Source organism: Lissotriton vulgaris, chromosome 4_1 (genome assembly GCF_964263255.1).
Source record: "Lissotriton vulgaris chromosome 4_1, aLisVul1.2, whole genome shotgun sequence".
NCBI lineage: Eukaryota > Metazoa > Chordata > Amphibia > Caudata > Salamandridae > Lissotriton > Lissotriton vulgaris.
The window spans coordinates 1502939586-1502951782 of NC_141691.1; the positions used below are offsets into that span (position 1 = coordinate 1502939586).

Below are 12197 nucleotides of genomic sequence, written 5' to 3' on the forward strand. Positions count from 1 at the left end.
CGGGGAAAGGGAGAACAATACCCAAGGGAAAGGTGGTCAAAGGGGGCCCAGTTCCCTCAACCACCCAGAATAGCGACAGGGGGAAAGACCTATAGACAGATGCCACTTTTTGTAGGAGGAGAGGAGTGTTATTATGTTGATCCGTTGACTGGACAGCGTGTGAGTAGAACAGAGGACTGTACCCTCGGGGCAGTTCTAGAGGAGGACCAAAGGGGACCGTATGTAGAAGCCGAAGTAGCAGGGTGTCCTACGACCTTCTTGGTGGACACGGGGGCCACTCGATCCACTCTGAGATCAGCAGTGGTTCCGGACCTGCCAATGTCAGGGGAAACCATTCAAGTGGTAGGAGTCGTAAATAGAAGAATAACTAGTCCTTTGACGGAGCCAGTATTAGTGAAAATAGGGAAATACAGCGATGAGCATCAGTTTGTGGTCTTTGACTCTAGCCCTGTGTGTCTGTTGGGAAGAGACTTATTGTGCAAACTAAATTGTACGATATATTGCACACCTCAATGAGTGGAAGTACAGACTAACGACGACGATGCCGATTTTAAGGTTGCGAACTCAAGGGTATGCGTAGAGCTGTATCCTACCTTGACAGTGGAAGAGCTTCCATGGGACTTAAGAGATACAGTGTCATCTGAAGTGTGGGATTTCACTGGGGAAGAGATAGGACTAATCAAAGGGGTGGAACCAGTGAAAATCATGGTAAAACCAAATGTTGAATATCCAAGAACGCCACAATACAAATTGACCCCGGAGACGATTGCAGGAATAAAACCCGTGATTGACTCCATGATTAAGCAGGGAATACTGAAGGAAATCGTGGGTAGTCCATGTAACTCCCCGATTATGGGTTTGCAGAAACCTAGTGGGAAATTCAGAATAGTGCAGGACCTCCGAAAGATTAATAACATAGTTGTTTTGTGCTGTCCAGTGGTACCGAATCCATCAGTGATATTGTTTCAGATATCATTCCAAGCTGAGTGGTTCACAGTGATAGACCTTTGCCAGGCCTTCTTTTCTATCCCATTAGAAGAAGAGAATTTCTTTTCGCATTTAAGCTGGAAAATCACGTATTAACATGGTGTCTTATCCCACAGGGGTATACAGAAAGCCCATCGATTTTCAACCAGCTGCTGAAGAAAAATCTTGAAAGTCTAGTACTGCCACAGAACTCGGTTCTAGTCCAGTACATAGACGACCTACTTGTTGCGTCAGAAACCGAGGAAGCTTGTAAAATAGACACCATCACCTTGCTGAATCACTTAGCTGAGAACGGACACAAGGTGTCACCGAGCAAGTTACAGTACTGTTTGACGGAAGTACAGTATTTTGGTCACAGGATTGAAAAAGGGAAACGGAAAGTGTCACCAGACAGGATAGAGGCGATCATGAAAATGAATTCGCCAACGACACAAAGAGAGGTCAGGATGTTTCTAGGAATGGTTGGGTATTGCCGACAGTGGATAGCTAACTTTTCCCTGAAAGCAAAACCCTTGCAAAAACTGACGCACAAGGAGGTGAGTGATCCGGTACCAGGGGACAAGGACTGTTTGATGGCATTCTTGCAGCTGAGAGAGGACTTGTGTCGTGCTCCTGCTCTGGGAATGCCAGATTACGAAAAGCCGTTCTTGCTTTACTGCTGCGAAAGAGAAGGTTGTGCTTTGTCGGTTCTAGCCCAAATTCATGGAAATGCCCGTAGACCAGTTGCATACTTCTCGGCTACCTTAGATCCAGTAGCCGCAGCGTTGCCCGGATGTCTCAAATCCGCTGCTGCAACGGGTGTCAGCATTGAGAGGTGCGAAAGTATTGTAATGGGACACCAGTTAGTGGTGTATGTACCTCATTCTGTGGAACTGTTAATGACCAGGACCAAGACACAGCATTTGACCAATAACAGGCTCACGCGCTATGAGTTATTCTTGCTGCAGAGAACGTGACCCTTAAGGGATGCTCTGTCTTGAATCCTGCTACTTTGATGCCACTTCCAAATGATATAGAAGATGAAGAATGTGAAGATCACGATTGCCTTGATGTGACTGAACTATGCACCAAACCAAGACCAGATATTGTAGATGAGCCATTGACCGACCCAGATGAAATTTTTTTTGTTGATGGCTCATGTGTAAGAGACAATATCGGTCAGTTGAGAGCAGCTTATGCTGTTTGCACCATTACTGGAGTTGTGGAAGCCGCTTGCCTGGAAGGAGTACACTCCGCTCAGGTAGCTGAAATCATTGCATTGACCCGCGCCTGTATAGCAGGCAGCAAAATTCGAGTCACCATTTACACCGACAGCCAATATGGTTTCGGGGTAGTTCATGACTATGGGCAATTGTGGTCTCAAAGAGGTTACATGAGTTCTTCAGGATCACCTATTCGAAATGGGGAATTTGTACGATTGTTGTTAGAAGCATTACAAGGTCCGGCAGCTATTGCCATTGTTAAATGTTCAGCCCATACCAAAGGTACTGATTTTGTGTCCCAGGGAAACAGATACGCAGACGAGGTTGCACGTTATTGTGCAGAGCAAGGATACTCTTTTACAGAGGTAGAAGTAGGAGGGACACAGGAAAAGACAGAGTTAACTATGATGTTGGAAACTGTAGACACCTGGGACGATTTAAAGGGCATACAAGAGAATGCAACAGATTTTGAGAAAAAGACATGGGAAACTGCAGGCTGTGTAAAAAGTGAAATGGACTTTTGGGTTTCAGCAGACGGAAGGGCAGTGTTACCAAATGAGTTAGTGAGTCCTATGGCAAGACAGATACATGGCCCGGTACATCTAGGTAGAGATGCTATGCTTCGGGTATTTAGACAAACATGGTATAACCCCAAGTTTAGAGTAGCCGCAGAAGCAGTGTGCCAGCGATGTGTAACTTGCCAACAGCTGAACGTAGGAAAGAGAACACCAGTCACGTTGAGTCACATAGGGAGGTCTGGGGGTCCGTTCAACCGGATGCAACTAGACTTCATTGAAATGCCAAAATGTAACCACCTCCGATACGTTCTGGTGGTTGTCTGTATATTTTCCAGATGGGTCGAGGCTTATCCTACACGTAGGTGTGACACACTCACAGTAGCAAAATTATTGCTTAGGGAGTTAATACCGCGCTTCGGGGTGCCGGCCTCTTTGGAATCAGATAGGGGAACGCATTTCAACAGCGAAATTGTGAAGATGCTCTGCTCAGCATTGAATATTGATCAGAAGCTGCACTGTAGCTACCGACCAGAAGCTTCAGGAATTGTGGAGCAGATCAATGGGACGATAAAGTCCCGAATTGCTAAAGTGTGTTCATCGACATCTCTGAGCTGGCCTGATGCACTGTCATTAGTACTTATGAGCATACGTAGCACACCAGACAGGAGAACCGGTCTCTCTCCTCATGAAGTGTTAATGGGGAGGGCTATGAGACTGCCATCAGTTCCAACTGCAGCTTTATTGAATATCACAGATGATCTGATCCTGGATTATTGCAAGGGACTTTCTGATGCCATTCATTCTGTGTCTCTTCAGGTGCAGGCTGCTGAAATCCCATCATCCCAAGACCTGTGCCACGATCTGTGCCCTGGTGACTGGGTCGTGGTGAAGAAGCACGTCTGAAAGAATTGCTTAGACGTGCGTTGGCGAGGACCCTACCAGATCATCTTAACATCGAATACTGCTGTTAAGGTCGGAGGGCTGCCCAACTGGATTCACGCCTCCCATACGCGGAGAGTTCCAGCACCCCTGGAAGAAACAACTCCTCTCTCGGATGAAAATCCAAGTGTGGACGAAGAATCGATAGAGGGGACCAGCCAAGCTGTGGGGATGTCGGAGGAAGCTGGGAGCGTGTCAGACCAAGTGGAGGAAGGACAAGACGACAGTGAAACTGACGTTGCCACAGAAGGAGAAAGCAGCTGTGAGTACGAAACAGACCCTGATCAAGCTGCAAGTGATCAAGAGTCGGGTGTGAGGACAAGAGGCAGGAGAACAAGGCGTGGAGAGACCAGGTGGCCTGAAAGGAGAAGGAGGCCGAGCCTAAAGTCAACTCCAGAGAGAACCCTTGCTCCTATATCCGAAGACTCAGACCTGGAGGAAGGTGCACAGAACTCAGAAGCGGAGGGCCCAAGGAGATCAAGGAGGGTGCGTGTACCCTGCAGAAGATACGCCACTCCTGAGTGGACCTACCTAGCAGCAGATGTCGTGTGCACAGATATCCGGGAGGGTGAGGGAGGTGACAGTGATCAGCACTGACCCCATCATCAAGTTGAAAGTAGCGTTGTTGGTGCCTGGAGTTGAAGCTGAAGGGTTACTAACACTCACTATCCCCAACCCTCCTTACCTGAGCCGAATACGAGAACTGGTTTTAAACAGAGTAGAATTTCCGACGTTTGGTACAACAGTATCAGCAATCGAGGAGACCATTCTTCGCTTAGAAATATTAGAATACGCTATTAGAGCCGCTGGAACACACACCATTGTAGACACCTAAAGACTTTGTAAATAAATAAGATTGAGAAGATAACCTAGGGCCCAGTGGAAGAAGAGAAAATTTAGGGACCATTCCATTTAGTTGACGGAGAAGGGTTAGGGTTGTCTGTTGTTGCGGTTCAAAAGACTGATTTCAAAGAGAGATTGCCAGCTTCCCAAGGTGTAATTCAAGGAAGATTGAATGAACAAAAAGAGACTGTTGAGGAGATAAAAGAAAGGACTTTGCATTGGAAAGAAGAATAAAAACTACACTGTCTGAAGAACATGGAGGCCGGCAACTCGAACCGCAAAGCGAAATGTATAATAGGTACACTTTTGGCGGAAGTTATTCTTCTTATAGTTTTAGTAGTCACTGTATCATATATAGTGGGACATGAGAACGAGACGAAAGCTACAGAAGCAAAGGTTGTGGTAACATCAAAACTTACTACTGCTAGTAAAAAGGAGGACAATGCAATACAGGAGAAGGCTTTACTAACAGCAGAAGCTCGTAGGTTACATGTAGATGAGTCACAGGGAAACTTTAAGTCGAACGCCTATGCCAAACTGTTGTATGAATACATTGATGTTATGGAAGCGAAAGACTGTTACGTTTGTATGCAGTTACCAGCCTCTGTAGACGAAGGTATTAGGTATCATCATCTCCCATTGACTTATGGGATTACCTGAAGTTTGTTGCTTAGTGTATTTTATGGACGAGATAGCTTTGAATATTATTTTTCAAATTTTGATGCAGTATTACCAGAAGTCCCGAACTATAAGCACCTAAATAAGTGGGACTATTATAAAAGTGAGGATTGATTAGGGAAATTTTTCATTCCTTGGAGAACTTTAGATACTTCACATGCCCGAAGAAATAATTTGACCTGCAAGGTATCAGAAATTGAGAAAAAGTTTATAGGGCAGGTGGATGACCGATATAGGAGGCAGAAGATTCTAAAGGCTTCTGGCCAATGGAAAACCGATTGGACTGAGGAGGAGAAGTCACACAAAAAGAAAGGGTAGTAACAGTCCAATAGCTTTAGATCGAACACAAAAAGGGAAGCTATGTATACATAGAGGCAAGACCTACTATGAAAATGTATTCGTGGGAGAAGTAAGTTGTGAACATGCCTTCCAATTAGAATACTACTCGAAGGATTTCTTAAAGGGGATGCAAGTGATCCCAAATGTGTATTTTGTCTGTGGAAGAAATGCCTATGTGAAACTACCAGACAATTGGTACGGTTCATGCTATTTGGCAATTGTTTTCCCCAAAATATATCATGCTAAGAATTTAGAAATCATAGAGGGAAAAGCTCAGACCAGAGGGAGAAGGGATGTAGGCGATGCCGAGGTAGTTGGAGATGTATTCGGCGCTATGTTCCCTCTTCTGGGGTTAATACTGAATGATGTCAAGATCAGGAGGTTGGCAACAGTTGTAGATAGATTATCTGCCAGTACTGCTAGACCTTTAATGCTGGTGGAAGGAGAGATGCAATCGATAATGGCAATGGTTCTTCAAAACCGACTTGCTCTAGACGTTCTGTTAGCAAAAGAGGGCGGAGTCTGTAAGACTTTGAAGGTCCAGGAATGCTGCACTTACATTCCAGACGATTCAAAACCTCTTGAGAAGTACATACGAAATATTACTGAGATACACCGGGAAATAGAAGATCTGACAAGAGTAAATGTGTGGGAAAAAGTGGGTCACGGAATGGGTAAAGTTGGAGGTTGGTTCGCCAACCTAGGGAAAAGCTTTATATGGTACATTTTAAAGCCTATTATCATAATAGTGATTTGTGTAATCATATTGTGGGGTTAGTGAGGCTGTACCAATGGTATAGAGCAAATAGGTTGCTAAGATCCATGAGAGAACAGGAGCAGAGACTGGCTGCGATGCAAGATAACCAGTACAGGAGTCTGAGGGCTCTAGAAATGATAAAACGAGGAAGCATTGCAACAAGTTCTGTCTGATTCAATTCAATGATGGTGTTGTGATGGTGATGACCCCTGAAGGTCATCAAAGGGGGGAACTGAGAGAGCTCAATTTGAGAAAAAATGTATAAGTGCACCATATTTACAAGTTAGATGCATGAATTTAGTAAAGCATTTAGAAGTGTTGAAAATATAGAAATACATATACTCATGAGTGTTTAATTAGTGTAGAATGCATATCTTAGAGTGTGAAACTAATTGTAGAAATGTTTAGAAATGCTAGAATGTTATTAGATTCCATGTTATGTAGCTGCTGCAGATGAAAATGTGATGCTGCTAAACGTAGAAATATGCAGGCCTCATGGCAATGTATGAAGAACGAAAACGTGCCTTTGCAGTTCACATCCGATGGATTATTACTTTTACTATTATTTTAGAATATTATTGATCATGCGTTAAAAATCATGTTTGTAGAAGTGTTTTCATATAATCAGAGTGTATTAAGTAGAATTGTTTTAGTTTTAAGAAATAAAGGTTCACAGAGTGCAGGCCTCTTGCAATGTAATTTAGTAGGCCTGGAAAGATAAAGTTGCTTCTTTGATCTGCACGTGTTAGTTAAAATCGAGTCTCGTTAGGCATAAATTGTCATCTATGTTCAAAGTTTTACGACCTGAATAGATAGCTGAAGGTTGGAATTTGTGGCCCAATTCATGGGTGTCTGTTTGCAGGTGCGAGGGGGTTCCAATCAAGAGAGTGATGAATAGAGCTCTGTCCGGGGAGACAGGCACAGGCCTGGAGGAGGTTCCTGGAATTTAATGGGGGGTACCGGCGAGCGGAGAAGAAGCCTGGGAAGCAAGGTCAACGCTAACAAGAGGCCCAGAGGAGTATCAGTATGGAAAAAGCCAGACCCGAAACCACGTGAGATGTGTACGTGAGGGGCGTCTCTGAAGGGCGTTTCGACTATACTTGTGATTTTGTATTAGGGACAGCACCCTGGGGTGGAGTTTGAGCAGATGGCCTGAGGACCCTTAGAGAGCGGATGGGTAGGCAGAGAGGGCATGACTGCAATGCACAGAATTACATCAGAGACTAAGGGAAAGTGAGTGAACTTATTTGGAAGTCACCACGGCTGACACCTTTTAGCTCAAGATTTTGTTAAGTAGGGATGTCACTTAGTCTAGTGTAGGGACAGTCTAACCTGATTCTTTTCTTTTGTTATAAATGACGCTTAAATTACAACTTGTGTCTATTCTTGTAAACCTGTTGATTTTCGAGCTGGTCTTAGTGATATTTTTCTGTCGCTTAAGATCATTCAGAGAATTTATGTTTGTTTTGGTGCCAGTATACCTGATGAACCTTTTATTGAGATGCTTGTATCTCCAGTTAACTTTGGCTTTATAATAAAACTTTAAAACTGATCCGTGGTAAGTGGTTCTTCAGAGTCGTGCCAATTATTGGTTTGATTAACCTGGTAGTGGATTGCTTTTTACTCTATGACAGGCAACAAAGATTCAGGCGACCTAAGTGGGGATTTAGATCTAGAGTAATCAGATAAGAGATCAAACATCCCGCCTTCCCAAGTGTGTAGGGTTACACGAAGTAGTGAATGCTTTACAAGCCGCAAACAAACACTTAAAAGATAAGTGATTGATATTCTACCTAAACCCGTAAACTGCAGCAAATTTCCATTAACATTCCTTTTTTTCCCACCCATAACACATGTATTGCTAAAAGGAATACTTGTGTTATGTGCTATACTGAAATTGCAAGCTGCGCTGTCTGCTTTGACAATTTCAAGGAACTTAACATATACAGTGGCCTCAAAAGTATGCAGTCAATCATTCATGGTACAAAAGGTACTTGTTTTCTTTCCCACTGTTTTGACATACTAATTGTGTTGTCATTTGTAACCGTTCTGCACAAATAAAGGTTATATAGGACAAACCTTGTAGATTTACTGCATGACGAGACTTTCAAATCTTTCTGCATGTAATGGATTTTCTATATGGCTGCTTTATATTTATGGAGCTAATCCAGCAAATCTTAGATTGTTAGCTATGTACGCAAAATTAACATCCAAAAACCACGAGTTCTAATATTTTTATGTTTATTTCTTTACTATGTAATCTAAAATGATGCCAAATAGTTAGTAGTTGTGTTATTTTGCAGACTGATCTGCAGCAGTTTGTGAAGGATTGAAATGATCCTTCACAGTTCAGAACTGTTCAACTGCCAGAGAGAATTACACAAACTGTTGGAGGAAGCCAAGTCAGCTCGGGAGAGTACAGGTTTTCTTCTAAATGGTGTTGGAGAAATACTTTTTTCTATGAAAGAACTTGCATCCGCAAAAGACATAACAAAAGCTTGTGCTGGAACAGCTGTTCTTGATGAGGAGAAGGTTGATGTAGTATTAGGTAAGACATTACAAATGTTCAAATTAACATTCAGTTAATCTAGGACTATCAAAAATACATTATATTCGGTGTTTCAATATGTTTGCATATGTGATCTTTTATCATATTAATGTACAAGGGCTCCATCATGCTTAGCAGCAGTTTGCAAAAGAGCGGTGGGTTCATAACTTATTAAGAGTTTGTGCTTAGTTTGTACTACAAATAGCATATAAATCTATCAAGGCCTTGAGTTGGGATTTAATTTCGAAATCTGAAGTTCCAGGTGTGGGTCTCAAACTGGATAAATGGGTGATGGCAAACTGCACTTATAAAACACTGTGCTCATAGCTTTTATGTAGACCTGATCAACTCTCTCAATAATTTGATCAGTTGCCTTTTTCCTAGCACTTGGTTTTAAGCTCGGATTTGAATTTCTGGTCAGTATGGTTGTTTCTTATACTATTTTTAAAGTATGAATATTGCAAGTAGAGTTCAGGCCGAACACGGCTGCCTCCACAATGGTTTTGTAAATTGAATCTGGTTTTGGATGCTTTCTATTTCCAGAGGAAGCATGACAGCGTCTGGCGAACACCTGTAGTTTTTTCACTTGGACGTGGAGCAACGCCCACACACCCCAGCCTGCTGCAAACTGCGCAGGAAAAAATAAAAATTCCAGTAAAAAGTTCTCTTTGACATTTTATTTTTTACTGTTGTGTGCCCTGCAGCAGCCAGCCTGTCCAATCCCAAAGAGATACAGGGTGTGTCCTCTGCCGCAGATTGGCAACAGAGTACAGGAGTAGTGGCTGGCTGGATGCTCCACAGTATGAGAGCAGTGCCAGGATTGGCTAAGTCTGCTGTTTTGTGTTCCCAGCAGTGGTTTGCCCACTCACCACTCCCAATAGCTGGCAGCTGCCACTGCTGGTGAACATGACTAGGGCATATATGCTTGTTTCAACACCTCCACATCAGTACTTGAATCAATCTTTCTTTCAAGTACTTCAGTATTTCAAAAGGACGAAAAAGGCAGAACACAGCCTGCTATTTGTGGCTGGAACTATCATTAATGCAACAGGTACAGTTGCATTAGGAACAAGGAGCATGGGGGGCTAAACTCCCCGGTTATGTTGTGGTGTTTTGTGTTCAATTTCTGCTGTCAATTAGTCATATTTGCTCTTTCATAATTCTCGAGTTTATTGCATATTTTGGGCTACAGAAAAGTACCTCTGCTCTTAGCCCCGACCACTCCTGCAGCCCCAAGTCGCCATAAGCAAAGTTTTGGAGGAGGCCCAGCTTCAAAACATTTTACATCAGGGCAGCTCATTCCATACAAGTTGAAATACCTTTGTTAATAAAGAAACATTCTTTCTTCACCTCCTGCCCCCCTCTTCATCAATGCCTTGCTCTCACCTATACCCTCTCTGACCAAGTGCCCTTAATATTAAACTTATGAACTCTTCTATCCATATCTCCTGGGGCACACTATATGAAATAACGCGATTGGAACATTTTGAAGGCAGCCTAGCCCTATTAAATACCTAAAATAGTGGTGGAAACATAATACTGATGTATGTTAATTTCTTTTTTTCCAGAGTTCATGAATTCTGTGTGCAGGGCCAACTGCGATTCATCATTCGACAACAGAATTATGAGAAGGAAGCTGACTATAAAGATTTGCAATGCCAGAAGTGGACGAAAGAAAACTCAGAATCTTGAAACATACAACAAAGTTGCGGGTTTTCCTTAATACTATTTGTTCTTTTTTTATTAGTATTCTGGCCTTTTTCCCCCTCTTGTACTGTGTCCTGGACATTCTCTATGTTCTCTTGTTTGGAATCCTAGTCCCCGTGGGGCCAAATGTTTGCTTTAGATCAATAAATATTACTTGTTGACACATCCCTTTTGATGCTTTTTCCTTTAACCATTAATGTTCAGTCTTTTGCTGCTGGTCACTATGTAAAACTGCTTCAGATAATGCTCTGTACTTCAAAGTAAGGCAAATCCCAGTGAGTCAGGAGTATGGGGGTAGCAGCACAAGTTGTTAAGCTTATCTGATGCAAAGTATAGCATTGTTGCAGACCACTACTTTTGTATGCATATAGTATTTCTACAGCACAAAGCTAGCCATATGGAACGTTTCTCAGATTTATTTTATACAGGTGCCCGCCTCTCGGAGTATAATTTAAAAAGTAATCTTTCCAAAAGCAGGAGAATATTGATCTCATAATTACAACCACATTTATGGAAGTTTTGTGTTTGGGTTGCTTAAGTTTTATAATGCAGTCTTGGCGCAAAAACCTTTTCAGGATTTACAAACCAACGCAAATTGGTATTTAATACAACACTCACACAAAATGGGGAAAGTTTTCAAGTTTGTCTAGGCATAGTTTTTTTTGTACTGGAAGGGTCAGTGACACTTTTGTAAATCTGGGCTTTACTTTAGAAATCATGGCATTGCAAATAATTTATGGTATTGTGTAAAGAAGGCATATTACATCCAAGTGGCTTGTTTTTGACAGGAATGTAAATTGAGAAGGTGGTCCTCTACATATTTCCCTACCAGCAAATCCATATTCCTAAACTAATAGTGAGACCCTGCAAGGGAATACTGGCAGTCGACTAATGCGCTAGCAACATGGAATTGTCAAGGTGTAATCCAACCCTTAATGATTTACTAGTGATCCGCAGCCGCTCTAATTTATTCATTGAATCATCTGGGAGTCATCTGCAGTTGGCATAAAAACCCCCAAGAGTAATTCACAATCATATGAAAGTCCTTATGTAGTCATGGTTTAGTAATCCACACTCTTTCTGTAGTTGTCCTAACATAATCCTGAGTAATCCATGCTCATTTTTGAGTTGTTATTAAATCATCCTAGAGTAATCCACACTCATCCTGAAATTGTCACATGATGATCCCAGAGTAAACAACTTCCATCCTGAAGCAGTAATGAGATCATCCAGGAATTATCAACAGTCATCCTGAAATTGTTGTAGACTCATCCTGGAGTAATCCACAGTCATCCCTACATTGCTAGAGCCCATTCTGGAGTAATTCTCACTCATCCTGAAGTTGTTAATTAGTATTCATGGATGTAAAAGGTAATCACTCTCTGCCAGTGGAAGTCATCAGAACACCATCTTTAGAGTAGTTTTTGTGATTATAGTAAGAGTCATCTCATTTAAATATTCTGCCCTATAGGCATACTTCAGGATGGTTTGGGATGACTTCCCCAGATAATTACAGGAATAGCTCAGCTGAAGTCATCAGGTGACTTCAGAATGGCTCCAGGATAATCTTCCTTTTTGAGCAGGGTAGGAAGATATGACCATGTCTTAGTTTGAGAACTTGGACACGCTAAATACACCATGTGGCGAGCATAACCCTCAGGATATTATGCACGAAGACA

The 12197-nt window shown here is 42.4% G+C and overlaps 1 pseudogene; it reads left to right on the top strand.

Moving 5' to 3' along the window:
* The window catches only part of LOC147724153 (uncharacterized), a 90748-nt pseudogene extending 80214 nt beyond the window's left edge, over positions 1-10534 (top strand).
* Positions 10535-12197: the final 1663 nt, after the last annotated feature.